A 27,313-nucleotide genomic window follows, 5' to 3' on the forward strand; every position below is an offset into this window, starting at 1 on the left:
ACCAGCATTAACTTCTTCAGCAATTTGAGCTACAGTAGCTCGTCTGTTAGAACAGACCACACGGGCCAGCCTTCGCTCCCCACGTGCATCCGTGCATCCATGACCCTGGTGCCGGTTTACCACTGTTCCTTCCTTGGACCACTTTTGATAGATACTGACCACTGCAGTCACAAGAGCTGCAGTTTTGAAGATGCTCTGACCAAGTCGTCTAGTCGTCATCAACTTTAATGATAAAATGTTCACTTGCTGCCTAATATATCCCCCCCACTAACAGGTGCCGTGACGAAGATATCAGTGTGATTCACTTCACTGGTTAGTGGACATAATGTTATGCCTGGTCGGTGTAATTATTAAAATGAAAATAAATGTTAGGAACACAAAAACGGGTAGTGATAGCTTAGAAGTTCGAGTACAGGAATAAAAATCCTTAAGATTCAACATATTTCAACTGCCACTGCTGGGCCCCTGAGCAAAGTCTTTAATCTTTAAAAGATTAACATTACGAGATTGTTTTTACTTCTAAAACTAAAGCAATTCATTTTTCACCCACGGGAGACAGATTGAATTATTCTCACTGACACGCACGTTTAATGTTATTTAGTTCCGTTTGAAAAAAAAAAAAAAACCTTCAAAATAGAGCTCACAGTGAAGATAACCGGTTACAAAAGCAGCGACCGCTGTTATAGGACGTGTTTGTGTCTTTAATACTCTGTTCACAGTGTCGATACAAGTGATTCAGGAGTCGACTCATTTTAAGCGCAGCCTCAGTCATCTCTCCGTGTTTACTGTTAGAATGAATGATGCGGTTGTAAATAAACACCAACTACTACAGAACATTTTGTGTGACTCGCTTACATTATAAAGCTCAGGCTTAATTATACTGGTTATTACCACAGAGCGGGAGCCGACTCAGAGTCGTTTACGATTTACCGAGGTGAACCACGAATGTATGTGCTGATAGAATCGGCTCAGATGGGATCGGACTGTATTATCTTTTTAAAGTAAATATTTCAATCAGCAGAATCGCATCGCATGTATGATGTGCACAACGTTAATTACGTGCGTTTATTAATGAACGTTAACGTTAGCTTGTCAGAAGCTTTCTCAATGATGTCTGTGCGGTGTTTTTTCTTTTTTTACAATTAGTGATGGCAACCCAAGCAACTGTTCCACTGCACTATTTTACACTAAAAACTACACTATTCCATAATGCTCCAGATTGTATCATTCTAAATAGGTATCGGTATCGGCGAGTACTAAAATACATGTACTTGTACTCGTACTCGGTTGGGAAAAAATTGTATCGATGCATCCCTACTAATAGGACATTAGAGCTAAATGCAACAAATTCTGAGTCAGAATTTCAGTTCACCGGGGGTACCTCCCTGAAATGAGTTTTTGCAAGTTGGGATGTCTGTTAACATTAAACACATGCATGGACAATTGTGTTGTCTCCAATTCACCTCACTTGCATGTCTTTGGACTGTGGGAGGAAACCCATGCAGACATGGGGTGAACATGCAAACTCCACACAGAAATGACCAGGACCGCTCCACTTGAGGATGGAACCCAGGAAATTCCTGCTGTGAGGAGACAGTGCTACACACTAAACCATAGTGCCGCCGACCCCCCATATTAAATAAATAGCCAAGCCTAATGATATGACGAGAATCTTTAAAAATTATCACCATGTTACATATTACAAAATATGTTACATTTATCCCCAAGAAACTCAATATTATGAAAAAAAAAACATCACATGATCCCATTTGCATCTTAGGTGAAGCCTAGCGTTGAGAAATGATGCTTATGTATAACACCATGTACAATAATAGTAAAATTATAAAATATATTAATTGTTTAGGCTTGGGTTCTACTCAGCTGACTGAGTACTCTTGATTTAAACACCTAATTAGTGCAATCCTACTCTAAGACTTTTAATTAAGCTGCAGTAATGGTGGCACACCAACCCATCTTTACTAGACCTTGCTTTGTTCACAGGTGTGCAGTCATGCTGGAACACAAAGTGTGAAGCATATAATTACATTCATATAACTGATTTTATACCTATTAGTATGAGGTTGGCTAAAACACTCACTAATACCCCTGAATTACAAAGGATGTCCACAAACTTGTTGCTTGTTGGACACACCTTTCCAAAACTATGGGCATTAATAAGGATAGCTACCAAACAATAATACTGACACTTTTTTGGGAAAACAAAAAGTCAGTTTAAATATGATATGTAATAATAACAATCAGTTTAGCACTTTAACACCAAATACAGCTAAGAAACTAGAAATCAGATTTGCTTTGCTTTCCTGTTGACGTATGGATTCAGGAAACAGAGCTTTGTGGTGGTTCAGAGAAAGGACAAAAACAGGAAACTGTGGATTCCAACAAGTCCACAGATCTCTTCTTTTAAAATGCATAACTCTAGGCTGTTTACCCCTAAATGTACAGTAGTTAATACCAGTGAGATGTGGGCATTATTATAATATTATTATACTCATACTCTCATAAATGTGATTCACACAGGGGTGTAAAACAACGTAAAAAAAAAAAAAAAAAAGCAACAAGCACTATATTTACGTAACACTAAAAGCATAATAATTGGATTCCTGTTTATAGTGATTTCTAAAAGCATATTACAAGTCTGAAAAGGGATGGGCTCACAAAAACAGAATGTGCCTGGCTGTACATGAACCTAGCCTTTGAGGTGACACATATCAGTGCAAAAGGGTTCCATCAGCAAGCACATTAGGCGTAAAACCGCTACCAAATCAGTGTTATTTAATATACTTTTAGTACATGTATCCACTTTAAAATTGCACATAGTACTTATTTTGACCTAAAACCTATTTATTTCAAAGGAAAAATAGATGCATTACTAAGCATTATGAAAATATATATCACAAAACAAGATTAGAGGAAAAACGATTCTACGGTAAGAAATGATTATAGTGTTTTATAAACTTATTATAATTTATAAATTTATTAAACCCACTTCTTTTTGCAAATTTACACCCCATTTTCTCATAGGGGTGGGCGATATGGCCTTTAAATAATATCACGATATTTTGGGATATTTTTGCGATAACAATATTCACTCGCGATATATAAGAATCTCACGGTTGGACTACTGCAACTCCCTCCTGGCAGGAGCTCCCATGTCCACTATTAAACCCTTGCAGCTCATTTAAAATGCAGCTGCCCGTCTGGTTTTTAACCAGCCCAAACACTGCCACATCACCCCACTGCTGCGTTCTCTTCACTGGCTTCCTGTAGCTGCACGCATTCAGTTTAAAACACTGATGCTCGCCTACAAAGCCAAAAATGGACCAGCCCCAAGCTACCTTCGTGGTCTAATCAAACCCCGCTCTGTACCACGCAACCTCCGAGCCACTAGTCTCGCTCGACTTGATCCTCCACCCAGGACTAAAGGAAGACAAGCATCAAGGCTCTTCTCTGTTCTAGCACCCAAGTGGTGGAATGAACTTCCTCTGTCTGTCCGAACATCTGAGTCTCTTGCTGTCTTTAAAAAACGATTAAAAACCCACCTTTTTACTAAACACTTAAGCTGACTTGTACTTATTTACTAACATTTTTTTTCCATTTCCAAAAAAATAAAAATAAAAATAAAAACTTTGGTTCTAGCAGGTTTCAGCAGATTTGTGTTCTTTGACTGTTGTTTACTAAAACTTGAGAAATAAAATGTTTACTATGGAAGCACTTCTGTAAGTCGCTCTGGATAAGAGCATCTGCTAAATGCAGAAAATGTAAATGTAAATGTAAGAACACTTTTTAAAAAAAGTTTATTTAAAAAACACTTTTGTTTTGCAGACACTCAGGAAATCTAAGGTACAAATGTTACTAAATGTACATTAAATTAGGCAAAACTCATATCTCTATATGCTTTTGAGAAGTCGTGATATACGATACGATGTAATGTAAACTTAAAGTACAATGGCAGGCCACCGCCCGTATTTTACCTGATAATGTTTATAAGTTCACTTAAAAACACATAACATTGATAAATTCTGACTAATTACAGTGTTTATATTTTGCATTATTATAAAACTGTATTTGTATTAATATTGACAACATTTATAAACAAACCAGCAGAATCTCACGATCACATTTCTGCTCCGTTTTACTTCAAATAAATGAGCATGAAAAAATCCCGAAAACGTTTAATATTTGATCATGATTTGCTATCATTTAATAGTGAAAGCGAGTCCGTCAATTATACAACAACCAATGAAGAGAGAGCTAAATTCGAAGTTCTGATTGGTTCATACATCTGAATCGGAGTTGTCTGAAGAGGGTCGTTTCGGACTCATTGACTCAGTGATTCAGTTTCCATGCTCATATGTGAAGGAAAGCGTTCCGCTTAGCGCTTTTGTGTTTTAAACGTTCTCAGATGGTAACCTGTGTGGTAACCTGTGTATTCTATGTTCGTTCACTGACACAGTTTTTGGCCTCACATCATTCTCGGACTCACGCAGTGACCGACGCTCCTCGTACTCACGCGGGTGCTTTTGCTTTAGGTGCTGAAATAAAGTTGATGTTGCCACTGTTTGTCGTCATCGTATTTTTGTATGTTTTGCAAATTACAGTCGTTCGTTTGGAGTCTGACCTTCTGTATCCGAAAACCTTCCACACTAGTGATGTAGCTCCGCTTTTAGGGACTAGTTCGTCCTCAATGCTAACTCCGGTACTACTCTCTGCATTGGTCGCCATAATTTCACTGTTACGCGCTTGAGAGTGAGTGACGCGCGTTTGCTAACAATATCGCGATATGGCAAAAATCATTTCGAGTTTACAACTATACCGGTATTATCGTGAACGATATTATATCGCCCACCCCTTTCTCCTGATTTTTTAGCACGTCCAATTTTTACCCAATTGCGTTATGCTTTCTCTCTACTGGTACTGACCCCTGCCCTGATCGAGGAGAGCGAACCGACACGCGCCCCCTCCGCATCTCTTCACCTGCACGAGGCGAGTTCATATGCGGAACAGCTTTGTGTACGAAGAGCCACACCGATTGCATTATCCCTCAACTCTGTGCCAGCAGAGGTCATAATTGCATCAGTTATGAGGTCCCTATCCTCCCTTTATGAACAACAAGCCCAGTCGGACGGCAAAGCTGAGCATTGAACCGACGAGTTCGAAATGTCAGCTCTGGTGTGCTAACGTGTTTAACCGCTGCGCCACCTGAGTGGCTATTGAAATCTATTTCTAAAGGTTGTGAGGGTCCCTTAAATGGACTAGTATTTCTAAACTACCATATAAATCATCTGTAAGATTTAAGTCTCCTGACTATGCCATCAAAGCACCTTTTCTTCTTTATATGAACCACACTTGTTATTTTGAAACGTTATATTTAGTGGTGTAATAATACAATATTTAATCACAGCAATATGATAAAAATATAAAAGCTATTAAATAGTATAAACTTCTTTTTTTTCGGCTGTTCCTGTATTTAAGGGTCCAACAGCGGATCATTCTGGTCCACATACCTGATCTGGAATAGTTTTATGCTCCTTATTTTATCCGGGCTTGGAACCAGCACTGAGAGTGCACTGACACGTGCACCTCCCAATGGTTAGGCTGTTCTGTCATCGTCCTTGGCAACTGATGCACTCACAATACAGGCCTAGGTACAGTATAATGTTAAATACTGTATTTGAATATTTAGTCAATAGATAAATCCTTGTAAAATAGTAGTTGGGTAGTAAAACTGTTTTTTGTTTGATCAAAAGATTGATAGTTATGCCGCTCAGGTGGCACAGAGGTAAAATACGCTAGCACACCAGAGCTGGGATTTCGAATACATCATATCGAATCTCAGTTCTGCCATACGTCTGGGCTGGGCGGCTACATGAACAACGATTGGCTGTTGTTCACAAGGTGGGATTAGCCGCACCAGGGTTCCTCATGACTGGTGAATTTATGACCTCTGCTGACTAACTGATGGTGCCTGCACAGAGTCGGGGAATAAAACTGATCAGGGTGTGGCTCTCCGTGCACAAGGCTGATCCGCATATGAACTCGCCTCGTTCAGGTGAAAAGATGCTGTCGGTACTGCACACGTGTTGGAGGGGGCGTGTGACAGTTGAGGTGGTCAGCAGTGGAGGGTTGTATCGATTGATGTGAAGCGTAATGCAATCAGGGTAATTGGATACGATTAGATTAGGGGAGAAAACTGGGGGGACAAGGTTGATAGTTTCAGCAATGACAGGCTGCTGCTGTTGAGCTCTTAAGCAGGACATCTTACCCTAAAATACTTGCATCTCAATTGTTCTTTGCTTTAGATTAGTGCCTGCCAAATGCCAGTTAATAACCAATACACTACCCACCCACACCTGTCAATCAATGGCGCGTCTTAATTCCACATCAAGAATTTCTACAAAGAATTTGAACTCTTAAGGCATCGCTACAACACTGCTGGATCTGGAACAGGAACTGACTGCTCACCAGGAGCTTGTGTAATGCATATTCTTAGCTTAGTGTTAATGAATAGAGTTTAAATTCATGAGGCAGCAGTCCCAAGTGGGGCTCAGCAACAAAAAGAACCTTTTCATCTTCCTAAAAACAATTCAATGCATTCACAGTGACGACACGCCGGCTGAACAAAAAGTACATGAAGATCTGATGAAAATCAAATTGGTCTTTATTACAGGATGTACTCCCTTTAAGTACGGTCTAAAACAAACACCCCTCATGCTTAAACAAATAAATGAAATAACGACTCAGCAAGAGATTTAATTCTGTAGTAACATGGGGTGTGTTCAAAAACCTAAGCTGCGTCCGGAATCGCATACTTCCATACTCAATAGTACGCGAAATGAGGACGCGAGAGCGGTTAGTATGTCCGAATACATAGTATAAATAAAGAGGTACGCGAGAAGTACCCGGATGACCTACTTATTGGGCAGCCATGTTTGAGTATGCAAGTGATGCACACTTGCGGTCCGCTAATGTATCCCATAATGCAACTGGAGCTGCGTAGGCGTTCAAAGCGGAATAAGAAACAAGAAAGATAGCGGCCCTCTGAGTCCTCTGTTTACAAGTGCAAGTAAGATAAATAAAATAAAACATTTTAAAGACGAATAAATAACAAAAAGACGATAAATATCCAAACTTTTGGCGAGTGGGGTTTGTAATGAGTCTGTAACTATGGTGATATTACGTCATCACGTCCTTACGTCATCACTTGACGTTAGTAAGATGCCGAATGTAGTACGTTGCGGTGTTGTGTGCATACTGCATACTTCTGTACTGAAAGTATGTACTTTTTTACCGGCAGAGTAGTGCATACTTCCTCCAATCTAGTACGTACTCCGTAAGTATGCGATTCCGGACGCAGCTCTAGTGCACTCTCAACATAGACACAATTTTACATCATCCTACGCGCGCTCCCAAGAGGAAGGCTGTTCGAAATCCTAGATGCCTTAATATGCTCCCTACTAGGGTATCTTAAAATTTCAACAGTACTTTGAGCGGAGAACGAGTGACCATACGATGCTTCCTTAGTGGTGAAGGCAATCCCAGCATTCAGTGTGGCACAACTTTTCTCACAAAAGAAGATAACAAATATGGTGGACGATGCGGGGCAAAAAACTGAGTTATTTTCAATGTAAATAAATTATCATTGGTTTTTAATTTGTATAAACGTGTACAAGTGTATTTATTTGCAGGTTCGGGCTTGTCGGGGACAGTTTAACCGTTTTCGGTACACGGAGGGAGATGTTAGTCGTAGGGCTGCAACTATCGATTATTTTTGTAATCGAGTATTCTATCGATTATTCAAGCGATTAATCGAGTAATCAGATAAGAAATACTTTTGCTTTTAAAAAAAATACATATAAGAATAAATACCACATCTCTTGAAACAAACTGAATATTTTTATTACTTGCATACCGTATATATATATATATATATATATATATATATATATACAGTGTATCACAAAAGTGAGTACACCCCTCACATTTCTGCAAATATTTCATTATATCTTTTCATGGGACAACACTATAGACATGAAACTTGGATATAACTTAGAGTAGTCAGTGTACAACTTGTATAGCAGTGTAGATTTACTGTCTTCTGAAAATAACTCAACACACAGCCATTAATGTCTAAATAGCTGGCAACATAAGTGAGTACACCCCACAGTGAACATGTCCAAATTGTGCCCAAATGTGTCGTTGTCCCTCCCTGGTGTCATGTGTCAAGGTCCCAGGTGTAAATGGGGAGCAGGGCTGTTAAATTTGGTGTTTTGGGTACAATTCTCTCATACTGGCCACTGGATATTCAACATGGCACCTCATGGCAAAGAACTCTCTGAGGATGTGAGAAATAGAATTGTTGCTCTCCACAAAGATGGCCTGGGCTATAAGAAGATTGCTAACACCCTGAAACTGAGCTACAGCATGGTGGCCAAGGTCATACAGCGGTTTTCCAGGACAGGTTCCACTCGGAACAGGCTTCGCCAGGGTCGACCAAAGAAGTTGAGTCCACGTGTTCGGCGTCATATCCAGAGGTTGGCTTTAAAAAATAGACACATGAGTGCTGCCAGCATTGCTGCAGAGGTTGAAGACGTGGGAGGTCAGCCTGTCAGTGCTCAGACCATACACCGCACACTGCATCAACTCGGTCTGCATGGTCGTCATCCCAGAAGGAAGCTGACGCACAAGAAAGCCCGCAAACAGTTTGCTGAAGACAAGCAGTCCAAGAACATGGATTACTGGAATGCCCTGTGGTCTGACGAGACCAAGATAAACTTGTTTGGCTCAGATGGTGTCCAGCATGTGTGGCGGCACCCTGGTGAGAAGTACCAAGACAACTGTATCTTGCCTACAGTCAAGCATGGTGGTGGTAGCATCATGGTCTTGGGCTGCATGAGTGTTGCTGGCACTGGGGAGCTGCAGTTCATTGAGGGAAACATGAATTCCAACATGTACTGTGACATTCTGAAACAGAGCATGGGCCTCATGGCAGTTTTCCAACAGGATAACGACCCCAAACACAACCTCCAAGATGACAACTGCCTTGCTGAGGAAGCTGAAGGTAAAGCTGATGGACTAAACCCAATTGAGCACCTGTGGCGCATCCTCAAGTGGAAGGTGGAGGAGTTCAAGGTGTCTAACATCCACCAGCTCCGTGATGTCATCATGGAGGAGTGGAAGAGGATTCCAGTAGCGACCTGTGCAGCTCTGGTGAATTCCATGCCCAGGAGGGTTAAGGCAGTGCTGGATAATAATGGTGGTCACACAAAATATTGACACTTTGGGCACAATTTGGACATGTTCACTGTGGGGTGTACTCACTTATGTTGCCAGCTATTTAGACATTAATGGCTGTGTGTTGAGTTATTTTCAGAAGACAGTAAATCTACACTGCTATACAAGTTGTACACTGACTACTCTAAGTTATATCCAAGTTTTATTTCTATAGTGTTGTCCCATGAAAAGATATAATAAAATATTTGCAGAAATGTGAGGGGTGTACTCACTTTTGTGATACACTGTATATATATATATATATATATATATATATATATATATATATATATATAAACAATAATACATACACATTGCCTCTCATTGGAGGTGGATGAGGTGGATCTGACGTTTGTGTGTGTGTTTGCCTGAGCCCTCAAAAAAGCCTGTGGTGGTTGCAATGAAAAAAAGTAAACACGACGCTCTAATGGTCTGCGTTTTTCTGAGTTTTCATTGTTTCCAGTTTAAAATAATCTCAAACTTTCAGTCGTTTTCTCTATTCCTCTCTGCTCACCCCGCTATATTCTCTCTCTCTCTCTCTCTCTCTCCATTTTGCAGTCCGCGCTATCAAATCGTTACTTTTATATTCAACAGTACACGGAAGCGGCGAGCGTGTACAAATAGGCGAAAAGTACCCAGATTAAGTCCTGTTAAGTACTGTTTAAGTGTGAGATTTGGAACGAGCCCTCACGTTAAAGTGAAAGTCCGTGCGGAACACCGTGAGCTGTGTATCGGTGTATGGAATAAACGATTCCTCGATGCGAAAAATTTTAATCGACCATTTTTAGTAATCGAATTACTCGAGTTACTCGAGGAATCGTTTCAGCCCTGGTTATGCCTAGTTCACACTACACGATTTTTGGCCAGATTTCGCTCGGCGACTGGTCGGCGATTGATTTTCCGGGTCGGGAGCAACTCAGCGTTCGCTCGGCGATCAAAACTCGGCTCTCAGTCGCTAAGTGTGAACTATCCAACAACTCGACCCGACCGGCTCGCCGACTGCTCGGCGACTGGATCGAGTTTTCTAGCAAGCCAGATATCTGATCTCAGATGTACGACTGGAAATGAGTGACATGTCGAACAGCCAATGAGAACGCAGGATACAGCGTGAGGGGAAATGCAGGAGAGGATATAGTTTATATCAGGATACACCGGCACACACACGTTTTACAGTATTTCTGATTTGATCCTCTACAAAACATAACACCCACGCTGCATTACAAAATTATTAATTAACCTCCAACTTACTACAGAACCATCTATACTGTTTGTGTTGCCAAATCCACTCAGATTCATTTATTTTCCTCTTTGATTTTACGCTGCACATCAGCTCACAAACTTTGATCACTCGCTACTTGTTGACGTGCATTTTTGGACGTGGTATCATTAAACCATTGGTCACTTCTCGCGTTTGTTCTCGTGACTAAACGTAGAGAAGCTCACCTGCGATTCCAGTTGGTGATGAATCGTGTAGTGTGAAACCCCCGATCGCGATCAGTCGTGTAGTGTGAAATATACACTGACTGAAAGACTCCCGAGTGCAAAAGATTCAGTCGTGTAGTGTGAACTGTACAGCGACCTGACGACTGGGAAAGTCGTGTAGTGTGAACTTGGCATTAGTCGACATGCTAGCGTGTTGTGTCACCTCATCCCATTGGTTTGAATGGCATAATGCTAACTGTGTTTGCTTAGTAAACGAAACCCCCAGGTTTCCGAACGCAACAAGTGTGTGTATGAGAAAAACCTAGTCTCAGAAAAGAATTCAGAAGTAGGGTAGAAGTTCCACTGGTGTAGAAAATGCAGACAAGCAGTCACCAGTTAAGCCTTTATTTCTAAAGAATAACCTTTTCATGCAAAACAGCACAAATATCTGATTATACACAGAGCACTTCTTGTTTTTCCTCCATTTCATTTCCACAGGCGGAAAATATGAAGCCCTTTATAGCGCTTAGTATTCACAGAACAAAGATCTGTTGAGTACGATTTATAAGGGCATTCACTCTGACTCTCAGGGCGACTGTCTGTGTCAAGGAAAACGGATGATCGTCCATGTTACAGCACATTCACCAAGAATCACAAGTGCTCAATGTTCAAGCACAATAAGCTAGTATACACTGATGGAATTCACTTATAAAATATCCTTCTAAAAAGCGACCAAATAAACATTTTAAACACACTACTGCCTTTATATGCTGTCGATTAATGGTTCTAATATCTCAAATAAAGTAGTAAACAGACATCTAAAACATCTGCATAAACTGTGTACATGTCACAAGCATTACTATAATGTTTATCAGCCATAACATTAAAACCACCACCTTGTTTCTACACTCACTGTCCATTTTATCAGCTCCACTTACCATATAGAAGCACTTTGTAGTTCCACAATTACTGACTGTAGTCCATCGGTTTCTCTGCATGCTTTGTTAGCCCCCTTTTATGCTGTTCTTCAATGGTCAGGACCCCCACAGGACCACTACAGAGTGGTGGATCATTCTTAGTACTGCAGTCACACTGACATGGTGGTGGTGTGTTAGTGTGTGTTGTGCTGGTATGAGTGGATCAGACACGGCAGCATTGATGAGTTTTTTAACTGCTGGACTGAGAATAATCCAGCAATAAAAAATATCCAGCCAACAGCGCCCCGTGGGCAGCGTCCTGTGATCACTGATGAAGGTCTAGAAGATGACCAGCTCAAACAGCAGCAATAGATGAGCGATCGTCTCCAATTTTACATCTACAGGGTGGATCAACTAGGTAGGAGTGTCTAATAGAGTGGACAGTGAGTGGACACGGTATTTAAAAACTCCAGCAGCGCTGCTGTGTCTGATTCACTCATGTCAGTGTCACTGCAGTACTGAGAATGATCCACCACCTAAATAATACCTGCTCTGTGGTGGTCCTGTGGGGGTCCTGACCATTGAAGAACAGGGTGAAAGCAGGCTAAAAAGGTATGTAGAGAAACAGATAAACTACAGTCAGTGATTGTAGAACTACAACATGTTTCTATATGATAAATGGAGCTGATAAAAATGGACAGTGAGTGTAGAAACAAGGAGGTGGTTTTAATGTTATGGCTGATAAGTGTATTGATTATTGCTGGGGTCTTGTTTATATGGCTTTTATAGGGATTTTCATGGCACTTTAAGACTTCTCAGAGGAGCGCAGACTGTTATAGCTGTGGGTGCTGTGGATGTGCAACAGTGTTCGCTAAGTAACATGACAACATGGTAGTTTTAGAGGAACTGCATGTTATTTTACAGGCTCCTTCAACAACTTACAAACTACATTCCCACAAACTTTGCACTGCTTTGTTTATTATAATTGCTCATTTTCGCAGCTCATTTTTCTAGTCAGGGTCTGGGTGGGTCCAGTTTTCTTTGGAATCACTGGTCGTAATACAGTAACACACCCTAGACACAGTATGCCTTTACATTTGCAGCATTTAGCAGAAGCTTTTATCCAAAGCGACTTACAGTACTGTGACAGTGTATTGTCTAAGCAATTGAGGGTTAAGGGTCTTGCTCAAGGGCCCAACAGTGGCAACCTGGCAGTGAATACTAGGCCGGTATCTTAACCACTAGGCTACAACTGCCCAATACACTTGTCCAGCTGGTAGCATCGCTGGGGGTAGGTGAGCTCTCAATGCTGGTCCCAGAATTGTATTGCTTTTTTTAAAGACACTTTTAAGACAAGTCTGATTATGTGACTGTCTTAGTTGCATAGTGTGCCCTCTTAAAAGCAAGTAATCATGCACTGTGCACTTTCCTGTGATTGCAAAACTAACAATCTCAGGCGTATAAGTGGTGTGCACTCATTAAAGATTCCTAGGTAACTATATTCCCAACTTAATTTGAGTATTTGTATGATTAGATAGATGATAGATAGATAGATAGATAGATAGATAGATAGATAGATAGATAGATAGATAGATTATTAATCCCAAAGGAAATTATTGGTCTCCAGTAGTTTAACAAGCAAAAGAAGAGGAACTAATACAAATACAAATAAAGTAAGTAAATAAGTAAATATGGTGCATTTATACAGCATATGGTATTTACTTTAAATATATATATAAATATATATGGTGATGTACTTTAAAGCACCCCGCTGTGCAGAATTTCTAATTAGGGAATGATGAATGATATTTCCTTTACGTGTTTAGACACAGCGCTCCCAAAACGGCTCGTTATGCTCCGTACATCCACCGAATGGCAGAAATGAAATCTCACCTGTTAATTTCACAGTCGTCACTCGTTCTGACTGAGCTTTGAAAAGTGCACGCTTTTAAATCAGCAAGTATTAATAAATGCCATCCGAGTCATGTCTAAAATTAGATGCTTTTGCTAGACAACGGCAATGAATATTGTCAGGAAGACAAACCTCTTTGTTTCTACACTCACTGTCCATTTTATCAGCTCCTCTTACCATATAGAAACACTTTGCAGCTCTACAATTACTGACTGTAGTCCATCTGTTTCTCTACATACTTTTTTAGCCTGTTCTTTAATGGTCAGGACTCCCACAGGACCACCACAGAGCAGGTATTATTTAGGTGGTGGATCATTCTCAGCACTGCAGTGACAATAACATGGTGGTGGTGTGTTAGTGTGTGTTGTGCTGGTTTGAGTGGATCAGACACAGCAGCGCTGCTGGAGTTTTTAAATACCATGTCCACTTACTGTCCACTCAATTAAGACACTCCTACCTAGTTGGTCCACCTTGTAGATGTAAAGTCAGAGACGATCGCTCATCTATTGCTACTGTTTGAGTTGGTCATCTTCTAGACCTTCATCAGTGGTCACAGGATGCTGCCGACTGGGCGCTGTTGGCTGGATGTATTTTTGGTTGGTGGACTATTTTCAGTCCAGCAGGGACAATGAGGTGTTTAAAAAACTCCTGCTCGGAGTGCTGTGTCTGATCCACTCATACCAGCACAACACACACTAACACACCACCACCATGTCAGTGTGACTGCAGTGCTAAGAATGATCCACCACCTAAATAATACCTACTCTGTTGGGGTCCTGACCATTGAAGAACAGCATGAAAGGGGGCTAATAAAGCATGCAGAGAAACAGATGGAGTACAGTCAGTAATTGTAGAACTACAAAGTGCTCCTATATGGTAAGAAGAGCTGATAAAATGGACAGTGAGTGTAGAAACAAGGAGGTGGTTTTAATGTTATGGCTGATCAGTGTATTATGAGTTTGGCACAGAGATCAGGCAAAATGTTCTTATCACAGGTTTCCTCCTGACGTCAGCTTAACACAAACCGTACATTAATAGCACAATAAAACAGATCAGCTGATATCCAGCAGACACCGCCCAGCAATAACAACAGGCGAAATCCTTTTCTTGGCCTGTCGCTTTGGTAACGCTTAAGGCCAGTTGACCTTAAACAAATGGCTCTGCAGTGCTTTAGTCATTAACGTCCTGCTGTTTGTTGTTTAAGAGAGCCGTGCTATCTAGTGAAGAGCGCAGGGCTGTGTCAGCCAAGAAAAGGATAAGCCTGAAAAAGCCCTAAGAGTTAAACCAGATCTGATAAATCAGTTTCGCACTCATCTCCTGCCATGGCAACGAACTCTCCCACTTTCCAACTTAGAAAGGTCATGGCAGATGTGAACAAGATTACTGGTCATGCATAATAAATGAACAAGGATTAGGATGGGTTAACATTTCAGTGTAAACTGGAAGCACAAGAGTAGAAGACAGAAAAGAAAGAAAGAAAAAGAAGAATCATTCCTGCCGTTCAGCCTTAATGCATAACCAGACCTCCCTCTCTGGAGGACAGCAAGCAGCCATCTGCAAAATGTCTTCTGTGACAACTTGGCATTGTTTAAATAACTGTAACCTTTACAGATTGAAAAATGACAGAACCCAGGCTCAACATTTAATGCTAACAGTATACCATTTTCTATTGCTTACAATATGGCACTAAAGAACAAATCATAATAATGCTCTGAGGAACAATCACGAATGTATCAACCATACAGTCATAATTGTACTTAAACACCTTAAAAAAATACTCAAAAATTAGTGACCAACTCTTCACAACCACGCTGGCAATGTTCCGCTAGCACACCAGCGCCTAGATTCTGAACTCCTCGGTTCGAAACTCGACACTGCCACCAGTCAGCTGGGCGCCATCTAGCGTGCATAACTGGCAGTCCCTGCAGCAACTAATTGGCCACCTGGTCATGCGCCCGCCTCCATGTGTCGACCACGAATCTGCGAAACCCCCCCCCTTGACTAGCACCAACTCCCCCCGTCAACTATCGCACAGAAGTCATTGAGAAAGCTCTAAAATAACATAATTAACGTTGTGCACATCATACATATAGAAATATTTACTTTAAAAAGATAATCCCAGATCCCATCTGAGCCGATTCTATGAGCAAATTATATAAATTCGTTGTTCACTTTCGTAATTCGTAAGCGGTTCTTGCTTTTGATGTAAATGAGAGCAGAAAACGTTACTTCACAGAGCCAAGCAGAGGCAAAAGTACATCAATTACCTCAATAAAGTTGGTTAGATTCAGGTTAGTTAGATCTGCTTTGACTGACAGACTGTGATTGTGATAAAGTGACTGTGATTCACTTTAAATTCACTTTAATTCATTTTATAATTTACTTCATAATTTATATCTTACTACTGTGACTTAAATTTCATACTATCCTCACAATGTTAACTGAAACTACACCTCCATATGTACCATATTTACCCTCAGGTCCTGTTGTTGTTGTGTGTTGTCCGAGTGTTGTTGTGGTTATACAAATACTTTTTGGTATAATGTGAATGTCTGTAGTGTGTACCATTACTTACTATTACTTACTTTTTTGACTTGATTTATGTAACTTGCTACTGAGGCCTCAATTTCCTTTGGGATCAATAAAGTATCTATCTATCCATCCATCCATCCATCCATCCGACAACTTTTAGCTCCACAGGCAGAATGAGTGTGACTCGGCTTCCGCTCTGTGGTAATAGCAGTATAATTAAGCCTGAGCTTTATAAGGTAAGCGAGTCACACAGAATGTTTCAGTAACTGGTGTTTATTTAAAACCACGACATTCATTAATAACATTAAAACTGGAGAGATATCTGAGAAAAGGAACTTACGATTCGGTTAAAATGAATTGACTCCTGACTCACTTATAGCGACACTGTGAACAGAGCATCTCCTACACCTCTCTTAAAGACACACGTACTATAACAGCAGTCATCGTTTTTGTCACTTATCTTCACTGTTCGCCTTATTTGTAAGGATTTCTTTCAGATAACATTAAACGTGCGTTTGTGCGTGGTCAGCAAGACTGCGTGGTCTCCTGTGGATAAAAAATGAATTGCTTTAGTTTTAGAAGTAAAAAATCTCGTAATGCCACACAGGACAGGCAGTGCTTAACCATGCTGGTGGCATGGGTCTACATGACGGTGATAGTTACGTGTGTAATGTTTAGGTAAGAAATCTAGTAATGAGACCTTGTCAATTCTATTAATCAGCTGTTTCCGTTTCTCATTTGACTTTTCATTTAAACTGACATGAAATGTATCTCTCACATTGAACTGGCAAGCCGGTCTAGGGTGTATTCCTGCCCAGCAGTCAGTGCTTCAGGGAATAACTGACCCGTCGCAACCCTGACCAAGAGAACTCAGTGGTAAAAAATGAAATAGAAAAAGGAATCTTATTTATTTAAATGCTTATTTAAGCAATGTACTGTAGACTAACTACTATTACTACTGTATACTAAAAGTAAAATGGTAAATAAAAAAAATGAGACAACACAAGCATGTTGTCTTAACTTATACATTATTTTTAAAATTAGTTTGATGATTCCAACATCCATTATTGTGTTTTCTTGTCTAAAGGAGTGTTACAGAATCTGAGAATTGTGCTATTTTCCCACTTTAATCAGCACAGACACTACAGAATTGGGTTAAGATGTGTAGCGCTTGGTTTCCTACTGCAACCCTTACAAGGATAAAGCACCTGAGGACATGAAAAACTGTTTATATTCGCATAACACACGTTACTGCCACATTCCCTAATGTTTAAATAAAGCATGATGTCTTGTTAATACTAAAGGGCTAAGCATTGTGCTTTATATTTCAATAAGACACTAAAAGCTCGTCAAAACAGTCATATCATCAGTTAAAAGCAAAACTTTTGCCGCTCAGGTGGCGCAGCGGAGCTGAGATTTCAAATACATCGTTTCGAATCTCAGCTCTGACATCCGGCTGGGCTGGGTGGCTATATGAACAACGATTGGCTGTTGTTCATCCAGGAAAGGGAGCGGAATAGGGACCTCATAACTGATGCAGATACGACCTCTGCTGGCTGATCGATGGGGAATAATTCTGATCAGGGTGTGGCTCTTCCGTGTACAAGGCTGATCCGCATATGAACTCGCCTCGTGCAGGTGAAAAGATGCAGTCGGCTACTGCGCATGTGTCGGAGGGGGGCGTGCGCCCGTTCGCTCTCCTCAGTCGGGGCGGGGATCAGCACCAGTAGAGAGGAAGCATAACGCAATTGGGTAAAAAATTGGACGCGCTAAAATCGGGAGAAAAAGGTGAGATATAAAAGAGATTAAAAAATGCATTTAAAAAATCTTTAGTTAAAACATTCATTAAAGCAACAAAGCTATAATGACGGCATTTATGGTGGAGCATTAAAACAGACATCACCTGACTCAATTTGATCTAAATACAGACCATCAATAATCTGCACAAATTTTAAACAAAAATATTTTAATTTGGTCAATATATACCTGGGCGAGACGGTGGCTTAGTGGGTAGCACTGTCGCCTCACAGCAAGAAGGTCTTGGGTTTGATCACCAGGTGGGGCGGTCCGGGTCCTTTCTGTGTGGAATTTGCATGTTCTCCCCGTGTCTGCGTGGGTTTCCTCCGGGAGCTCCGGTTTCCTCCCACAGTCCAAAGACATGCAGTCAAGTTAATTGGAGAGACTGAATTGCCCTATAAGTGAACGGGTGTGTGTGTGTCTGCCCTGCGATGGACTGGCGTCCCATCCAGCTGCACTATTAATGTCCCCCCCCCCCCCCCCCTTGACCCTAATTGGATAAGCGGATAAGAAAATGAATGAATGAATATATACCTGCTGTGAACAGGTAAATGTGTTATATGATGTGCACCACCAGTGCTTTTTAACAATGAACTACAGCATTTATAATTTTATATCATAATGTCCTTGAAGGCCACTGTTTTATGAATTCATTTATGGTTATATAATAAAAAGGACATTTGCATGACATGACACATCATGACTAACCAGCTTACTGTCTCACAGTAACAAAGTGAAGTGCTTTCTATTTCAAATATTTCAAGTCTGAACTCTAATCTCAGACCTGCATTAAATAATCTAAGTGAAATTTATGTGCAACAAAAGTGCATGGGGGCTGAAATGAACCAAAGCTCATATTTATTCCTAAATTTCAGTCTCAGAGGTAATTAATCAGCAGCGTGCCATGTGGCACCGAGGCAAAGCTCTGAACACCAGCACGCATGCACACATCCCTCACATATCTTTCCACTGAGAATAAAAACAAATGTCACACTCCATTTCCTCTCAAAAATAGATTTATATTATTCAAGAGATAAACAAGTATGAAGTAATGTACACCTTATATATCAAGAAACTATTATGTGGCAGTGGTAGGTCAGTGGTTAAGGTACTGAACCAGCCATCAGAAGATTGTTGGTTTAAACTAGGGCTGGCACCGATCCAATACTCTAATCTTAAACCGATACTTGTATTTTCTAGATATTGTCTAATAAGAACTAGATAATACTGCTCACACAGTGCACACTTCAAGTACATTACAGTTATTCAAATTAATCCAATGTACATGTTTAACAACTGAATAGCTCTGCAGTGCTGTAGGGAAAGAATTGGCTGCATCCAAGCTATTGCTTAATGTTCTTTTATTTTTCCGAAATAGAAGTAAACAAACTTAGTGCAGCATTGTAGTAGTAAAACTAGAACACTCAAAATGAAGTGAAGGTTCTTTTTGAGGAAAATCAGCATCTCTGCCGTGTTAGCGGACAGTCGGTTCCTCTTCTCATCATATAATAATAAACTCGCTGTATTCGACTGAGTGTTTATTTTTTAGGTGCCGTATCAAATTGGTAGTAATTGTAGATCGTTTAATTAAATTATATCTGGTTTGTTTCTTATGAGCCACCGTACTTGTATGCGTGTTGTAACTGTAACAATGGTTCTGTGGTTGTATTGTGACAATGGTTTGATGGACGTTTCTACGCGAAGTGAGTGTGTTTTGACCCTTTGGGGCTTCCATAGTGCATGGAATAGCGTGCTTGGATAACGCGACGACTCTAGCTGTCCGCTATTCGGTACCGTAACAGAAGAAGTTAATAAAGTGTTCTGCTCCCGACAATCTGTGAATATACCGTGTATTTATTTCTTTATTAAGCGAGTGCATCACTACATTGTTTTGTGAACCGGAGTGATCCTTGACTCACACACCATATAAATAGTAAAATTCTACAGGAATGAACGCAGCTCTGCTCCTACCGCCTCGTGAAACGCTCGCATTGCAGACATTACACTTCGCTGTTGGACTTGTTTCACTTTACAATTTAAAGTATTTCCACACAGCGGACATGCGGACATAAAACAAAGGATCGGGCTCAGAATCGGCCTTAGTAAAGCCGATACCGATCAGTTAAAAAATGCCTTGATCGGCCCCGATTTCGATCTTTGAGATCGGATCGGGACATCCCTAATAGTTATTGCAGGAGAGCATTAGACACATTTAATTAAAACAGTGAAAAAGATTCATGTTTTTTCTTATTAATTTAAGGTTAATTTTTTATTACCCGACTAATCAGTTAATCAGAAACAACAGTTTGATTGATTATAAAAATAATCACTAGTTGCAGCTTTATTAAAATCCCAACTGTTAAAATAAATTGCACTGACAGTAAATTCATTCAACGAGATCCAGATTTAAACTCAGTCATATTATTATCTAGATGTCTCACTGATCTCATGTAGCACTATGACCCAGGGGTTGTTGTACACACATGCACAATCGATAGGACACCAAAATAGCCATCACTGCCAATTGCTCCAAAACAGAAGATGGTAAAAACAACCAGGGTTCAAGAGATAAACAAACCCCATGGTTCAGTTAGCTCCGATTTGGTCTAGTATGGTTCCGACTATTTTTTGTTATAATATAATCTTTGTTAAAATACATTTTCTTCTCCGCAAATGAAAAATATTACAAAGGGAAGGGGAATATGAGGGATAATTTTAAAAGACCAATACTAAGAAGCTCTTTGTGTGCATAGACTCACAAACGCACAATTAAGAAATCAGTAGTGGTGAGCAGCTTGTTTAAGGTTAAAAAGGTGCAATGTATACAAATTAAAATATAATTGTTCCTTTAGCCTGTTTATCCTGCTTCTAAGAACACTGGCTGATGCCAACACCGATATGTAGAGAGCAGTGAGACTGACAGGCGAAGGTGGTGTTTCTGATTGGCTGGCAGATGTGTTTAAAGTCTTCAAAACATAAATCACATTTGTGAATTATTGCATCTGACCAAATTTACCCATGTTATTACCCATGTGATAATATAATAATTGCAAGGAACATAAAATCAATAATATCAAACCCACATTCACATTTTACTAAAGAGTAATAAGCCGTAAGTCATAAACTATTTTTGGACATCTGCTGACAGATCGATGTCGCCTGCACAGAGATGGGGGATAGTGGAGATCAGTGCAGGCCTCAAGCAGGTGAAAAAAATGTAGTCGGCTACTTAACACGTGTCGGAGGAGGCGCGCGTCAAGGCCTCAGCATACTTCATGCGGAGACGATGTTCGCCTGGCTTCGGCGACCGATGTGACGTAATTGCGGACAAGGCGAACAACCACGGAGAGGCTTCGCTTGCCTCGTCACGCACATGGAAGCTGGGCGAGCTCCGCAGGCGACGACACTCCACGACAACGCCTGTGATCGGTCGGTAAAAAAAGAGGCGTGCCATGAAAACAAACATGGACGATTTTGAGGAGAGTCTCAACTGTGATCATCGCTTGCGGCCGAAATCGCATACTTAGCAGGTAATGACTGCTACTCCTACTCTGACTGGACTCACGTGATGCTCGTTGTCCTGGTAACATGTACACTAGGTGGTACTTTACACATGCACGTTGTTTTGGATCGGATTACTTGTAGCGTGCATGGAAATGGAGATTTTAAACAGATTGCTGGGTAGAGTGTACATATAAACACCTTAATCTCATTCTATAATCAGGATGAATAGAGAACATCTTTGTATGTAAACATAGCCACTAATGATCAGAAAAAACAATAAAGAATGAGAAAAAAAGCAAACTGGATCAGCTGCATATGACACAGAATATGTACAGAATACAGAATGAGCAGGTTTATTGTTCTTTAGTAAAATGTATCATTTGATGACCCTAGTGATGTCTTGCCTTAGCCTTTTAATGGTCTCACCAAGAAAATAATGTTTAAAAAATGATTTCTTTGCATTTCTTAGTTTTTTTGGGACTAAACCAACAACGAACAATTAATATTCTTTTACTAGTGCACACAGTATTTTTAATGAGCCTCTACCAAACAGTTGAGATGATCACAAAAATTTTTCAGCTGCTAGCATCAAGTTGACATATACTGTAGGTTACATTTACATTTTCTGGATTTAGCAGACGCTTTTATCCAACGCGACTTACAGTACTGTATAATGTCTAAGCAATTGAGGGTTAAGGACCTTGCCCAACAGTTTGCAACCTGGCAGAGTTGAAACTTAAACCAGCGACTACTTGCTTACTTGTACCTTAACCACTAGGCTACAACTGCCCTTAGGTTAGAGAGGCTGTTTTCTTAAAACCAGTGTCGTCTACCAATTTTTTGAGTTTAACACGTCAACCAAGGAGTGGACACGACCCATATTTAAATACAGCCTATTTTTAGCCAAGTATTTAGACTTAAAGTAAGGTAAAATGCTTACAGGTAATTGACTAACATTACATGCTGCAGTGTGTAGGAATTAAAAGCGACATGAGTACAGCCATTGACGCATAACCATAGCAATCACTATATAAATTTTTGCGGCTTACAGTTGTGACAGTATACAATCCAAGCAATTGAGGGTTAAGGGCCTTGCTCAAGGGCCCAACTTTGGTAACCTGGCAGTGGTGTGGCTTGAACCCACAACCTTCTGATTACTGGACCAGTACCTTAACCACTAAGCTACAACCACCAAGTTAAAACCAGCTGCATTTAGTTTTTTTTTTTTTTTAGATTTTTTTTTACTTGTTTGCAATCTTATATCATTTCATTTTTCTCAACTGTTTTTTCCTGGTCAGGGTCACAGCAGACACTGCTCCACAGGGAAATACTAGGTGCAAGGCAGGAATACCCCGGACACCACATGTGTCCAATCTGTGGCCGCTTCTTAAAGCCTACCAGTGTTGGGTTCCCACACACTTTTGCTGAGCCATGCTAGGCTCCATGTGACTCCCTGCCCAACTTTCCCAAGCACCCGGACCAGTTCCATAGATCGTATAATCACACCAACAGCAGGAAAAGTACCCGCCTGACTTTCTCTTCTTCAAACACGGAAAACAAACAATTGTGTTCGTGTGGACGCCTGGTTAGGGCTGGAGGCTTAAACTTACAGAGTAGGTTAAAAAATAGAAAAGGTTACACTTTACTGCCATTCTGAACTTCATATAAAAAAGATGTGACTGGCAGTTCGAGTGCTTAATAAAAAAACACCAACACCTCCTTTTTAACAGCATGCTAAAATTGGCCGGCTGGTGCATTTCCAAACATGACATCCAACGCACACTGATATACTGTATATCACAGCATATTTCCTGTCCATAGCGTGAAAAGAAAATGTTAGCCAGTAAGCTCAGACTGGTGGACGTACGTGATCCAGGAGAGGTCTGTTTCTTCCTCTGCAATCTGATAAGCCTACACTGCGTTTTCGCACTCAGACGAGACCAGACCCAGCAGGTCACGCTAGCCTGCGTAAGCTCACTTGTGAAAACAGGAGGAAATGGATCTTGTCCCGCTCTGAGATCTCAGCGCAACGTTGGTAAAGAAAGATGATTTGAGTCTGATCTCTCCGCAGTGTTCGGTGTGGCTCTGAGGAATAGCAGGAACAGACCTAATAATACAGATATCCAATATCTTACACACTGTTTGGGTTCTAAGCCGAGTTGAGCTACCTGTCTGGCTTACAATATAACTAATTACAGTAACGATGCTCAGTGAGAAGAAATCCTCTGGCTATTAGGGTTTGGCAATATTGCCGATTTTCATACCGTCATACCGTCCTTCATAAAATACAGCGGTATACGGTAATACCGAGGGGGGGGCAAGTTCGGGCTTGTCAGTGAATGTAACCGTATTCGGTACACAGATGTTATATTGACATGCCAGCACGTTGTGCCACCCCATACCATGGTTTTGAATGGCAAGATACTAACTGTTAGCTTAGCATGCAAAACCCGATGGAATCGCTGTCTAAGTAGCGCGTTCGAATAACCTGCCTTATAAGTCATTGACTAAATAGAATCCTCTCTACTGAGGCAGCTGTCTATGTAGGCAGTAAGACAGCAAGGCAGCTCACTAGGTGTTTGAACACACCCTATGCAGAGCGCTCCCTAGCTTTTGTGTTATCGCCTCAAAAAGTGAGCACCCCCATAACCAATCAGTGAGCTCCAACCGCCTACAACTCCCGCCCCTCCCTTATTGTGGATGCGCACAGGTCTTAAAGTTTCCGTTTTCAAGGTGGACCTTAAGCAGAAATTTGGCGCTTCACATTTTTAAAATACCGTCACCATTTTTAAATACGGCGGTATACCGTAATACCGTCATACCGCCCAATCCTACTGGCTATACAGTCAAATTTTTACAATGAAGCCCTGCCTTCCCAACATTATTCCCATTATTTGGAATAAATTCAAATGGATTAGAGAAAATATTTGCCAGTGAACATAGCCACTAATGATCAGATAAAACATAAGAAATTTGACAACTCTCAACTGCCTGGGACACAATAGGTCTGAAAAGCAACTGTCTATGATTTGCGAGCTTTATAATGAGGGTTACTTAGGCTTTATTCACAATGAAAGGTAAACAAGTAAAACAAAGGGTTTGCTTTACTTGTTTACCTTTCATTTGAGACATTTTAGCCACAAGATAATTCAGACTTACACTTTCTTTCACCCTATTCCTTGCTGTCTTAAAGCAATGTGTTAATGTCTATCACAAGTTTACCAAATAAATTCCGCTGACTCAAGTAAAATGTAGCTTATTAACTCCGTAAAACCCTTGTGACCTTGGTCTGCTCATGTGTAAACGCTCCAGGGGCCGGTACTAAATATAAACACCTGTACACATTTTCATACATCAACGGAAGAATTCAAAAGTGCCAGAAAGTACGTCTCAGAAAACCTGCAAGATGTGTTTAAATCATGCAAATATATGACAATATAAAGGGTGTCCCAAAATTCACGCAAGAAGTAATTTTGATAGAGAACACAGGTTTTTAATTAAAAATTTAAAATTTTTAATTCATTCATAAAGTATACAGTATAGGGTTATGTATGGAATAGCATATCGGGTAAATGGCCTCCACGGCTTTGCTGGCACATACGCACTCTTTTGTCGAACTTTTCCATGACCGTTTTGCATAAATGTGGCTGAATTTCCTCCTTCAAGGCGTGGGTGGTCGTGGGCTTGATGGCATAAACCTTAGACTTTAAAAAAAAAAAAAAAAAAAAAAAGTCCAACGGCGTTAAATCGCATGATCTTTACCGCACAAATGGCGCCAAATTCAAATCTTGTGTGAATTTTGGGACACCCTTTATGATAAGTACTTGTCTGCTGTGTTTAATTCATTAAAAATATCCACTATAATGTCTAAAAATGCTGCATTCTGGGGACACACATTTTTCACCGCCTACCAGCCACAGAAAGCTGCACAGTGCAATATTTTGCTCTGCCATAATGCTCTGAACTGTTACATTTGTGGTTAAGTGGTATTGTATCTATTTCTTGACAGTTAGAGTCTAAGAAAGAGCCCTAGGGGCAATATGGCATGAGACTAGGATCTCACCACTGCATTCACCTGTCTGAGAAAGTGCAAACAATCTATTATCCATGACCACATGTCAAAGAAAGCCAGTTAGATTTAAAGGCCACAGCCGGCATTTAACTCCCCTTACTGGGCCAGTCTGTCAGTCCACAAAAGCATAAACAAGTTCCACTGAATTCCTAATGTGCTCTCCAGTATGAGCGCGGTTCTTCGTCGAATCCCCTGAAGTCTCATACCATAAAGCTTCATTACAAAGTCCAGATTAATGGACGTTACGCAATCACAGTGTCTATTCAAACTAAATGAAATTTGTCAGGGACTAATGCACTTCATCTTTGATTATTCAGATGCAGGTTTAATTAGCAGCATTGACCAGGATATCGAATGGTTTCCATCCGATGTTTTCTGAGATATCGGGCAGCATCTCCCATCTAAGTTACACAGATCAAATCTTAATATTTAATTTAGCAGCATCCCACACAAAAAAGCAGTTTAAAAAGAGGTCTTTGTAGTTTAAATAAGAAACTCACATCGAATACAGTGATGCAATCGACAAATGAAAGAGTAAAATAAAGATCGACATTTTGAAGAGAGCTGAGTAAGAGGGGGAATAGGGGGATTAGCAGGAAAAGATAATCACCAAATGTCACAGAAAAATGTGTTAGCTTAATTAATAGCATGTGATTATATAGACCAGGGGTGGGCAAACGTTTTGGTTCAAGGGCCACACTGGGTTTTAAAATTTGACAGACGGGCCGGGGCAGTAGCAGATGGGAGGTGAACTAATATAAATTATCAATCAAAGAATGAAATGTCTGTGTATAGACGATAGACTCGACTTTAACAAAGGTCGGTAGTGTTTGGAGTGTGCAAACTAGTAGAATCAACTGAAATGCAGGGTATTGAAGAAAAAATGTGAAATAAAAGCAGGCCCTAAAGTAGGGCTCTCGATATGCTTTTGATAAATGGCGATATATACGATACAATACGATATAATGTAAACTTAAAGTACAATGGCAGGCCACTGCCCGTATTTTAGCTTATATTGTTTAAGTCTTAAAAACACAAAATACTGTAGTTCTGATACATTCTGAGAATTACAGTGTTTATATTTTGTATTATTACAAGGCTGTATTTGTATTCACATTGACGGTATTAATATTATATCTACATTTTGACAATATGAAACAAACCAGCAGAATCTCACAATCACATTTCTGCTGTCCGTTTTACTTCAAATAATGAGCATAAAAAAAAAATCACAATATTTGATAATGCTTTGCTATCATTGCAATATTCTCTCAAGAAACCTTACTGTTATAAAATTTGGTATTACTTTATAATGGCTACACATGCGTCTAAGTTACAATGTAAAACTCTCACTCTAGCTTCATAACGACTTCTTCATCGGTTAAAATTTATCATTACCATCCTACCTGTTACAAAATGTTCAAGAACATCATTAGCAGGTAATGCAGTCATGCTTGGGTAAATAAACATCCAGGAAAGGCCCAGGCCTTAATGAGGCTTGCAACTTAGCCAAACGTATGAGCTAAAATAAACACAGCTTAATAACATTGCTTAATGAGTGATTATCAGGATTTGAGCATTTTAAACCTTTACAGTGCATTCCATTCAGATATTAAGAGAATCTAAATACGGAACAAAGCCAAAAATCACCAGTGACTACTGATTACCTTTGAACTCTTAGATAATGCATGCTGCTTTGACAGAATTCACAATGTAAGTTTAGGAATATTTCAACAAACTGTTGTGAATAAACAGTGCTGCATTCCTAAATCCACAGTGGAAGCAGTAGGTCAGCAAGCTCCAACAATGCATCACATTTTCAGGGCCCAAGCCCAATGAACTTGAATTAGGGGTAGGTAAAGGTCA

General features: G+C 40.3%; 1 protein-coding gene across 3 annotated transcripts in view; it reads right to left on the reverse strand.

Annotated features, from left to right (window-relative positions):
* Positions 1-27,313, reverse strand: part of tp53i11a (tumor protein p53 inducible protein 11a) — a 76,094-nt gene that overhangs the window by 25,169 nt on the left and 23,612 nt on the right. Inside the window, exons 1-2 of one of the 3 annotated variants that reach the window (XM_063012409.1) lie at positions 16,415-16,582; positions 16,128-16,270 (exon numbers count right to left, since the gene is read on the reverse strand). The exons of the other annotated variants lie outside the window; for them this stretch is intronic. The gene's annotated coding sequence lies outside the window, so the exon portion shown is untranslated. Of the gene's footprint in view, positions 1-16,127; positions 16,271-16,414; positions 16,583-27,313 lie in introns of those variants that run through there. 3 annotated transcript variants of the gene reach the window in all.

Source organism: Trichomycterus rosablanca, chromosome 17 (genome assembly GCF_030014385.1).
Source record: "Trichomycterus rosablanca isolate fTriRos1 chromosome 17, fTriRos1.hap1, whole genome shotgun sequence".
NCBI classification, from domain to species: Eukaryota; Metazoa; Chordata; class Actinopteri; order Siluriformes; family Trichomycteridae; genus Trichomycterus; species Trichomycterus rosablanca.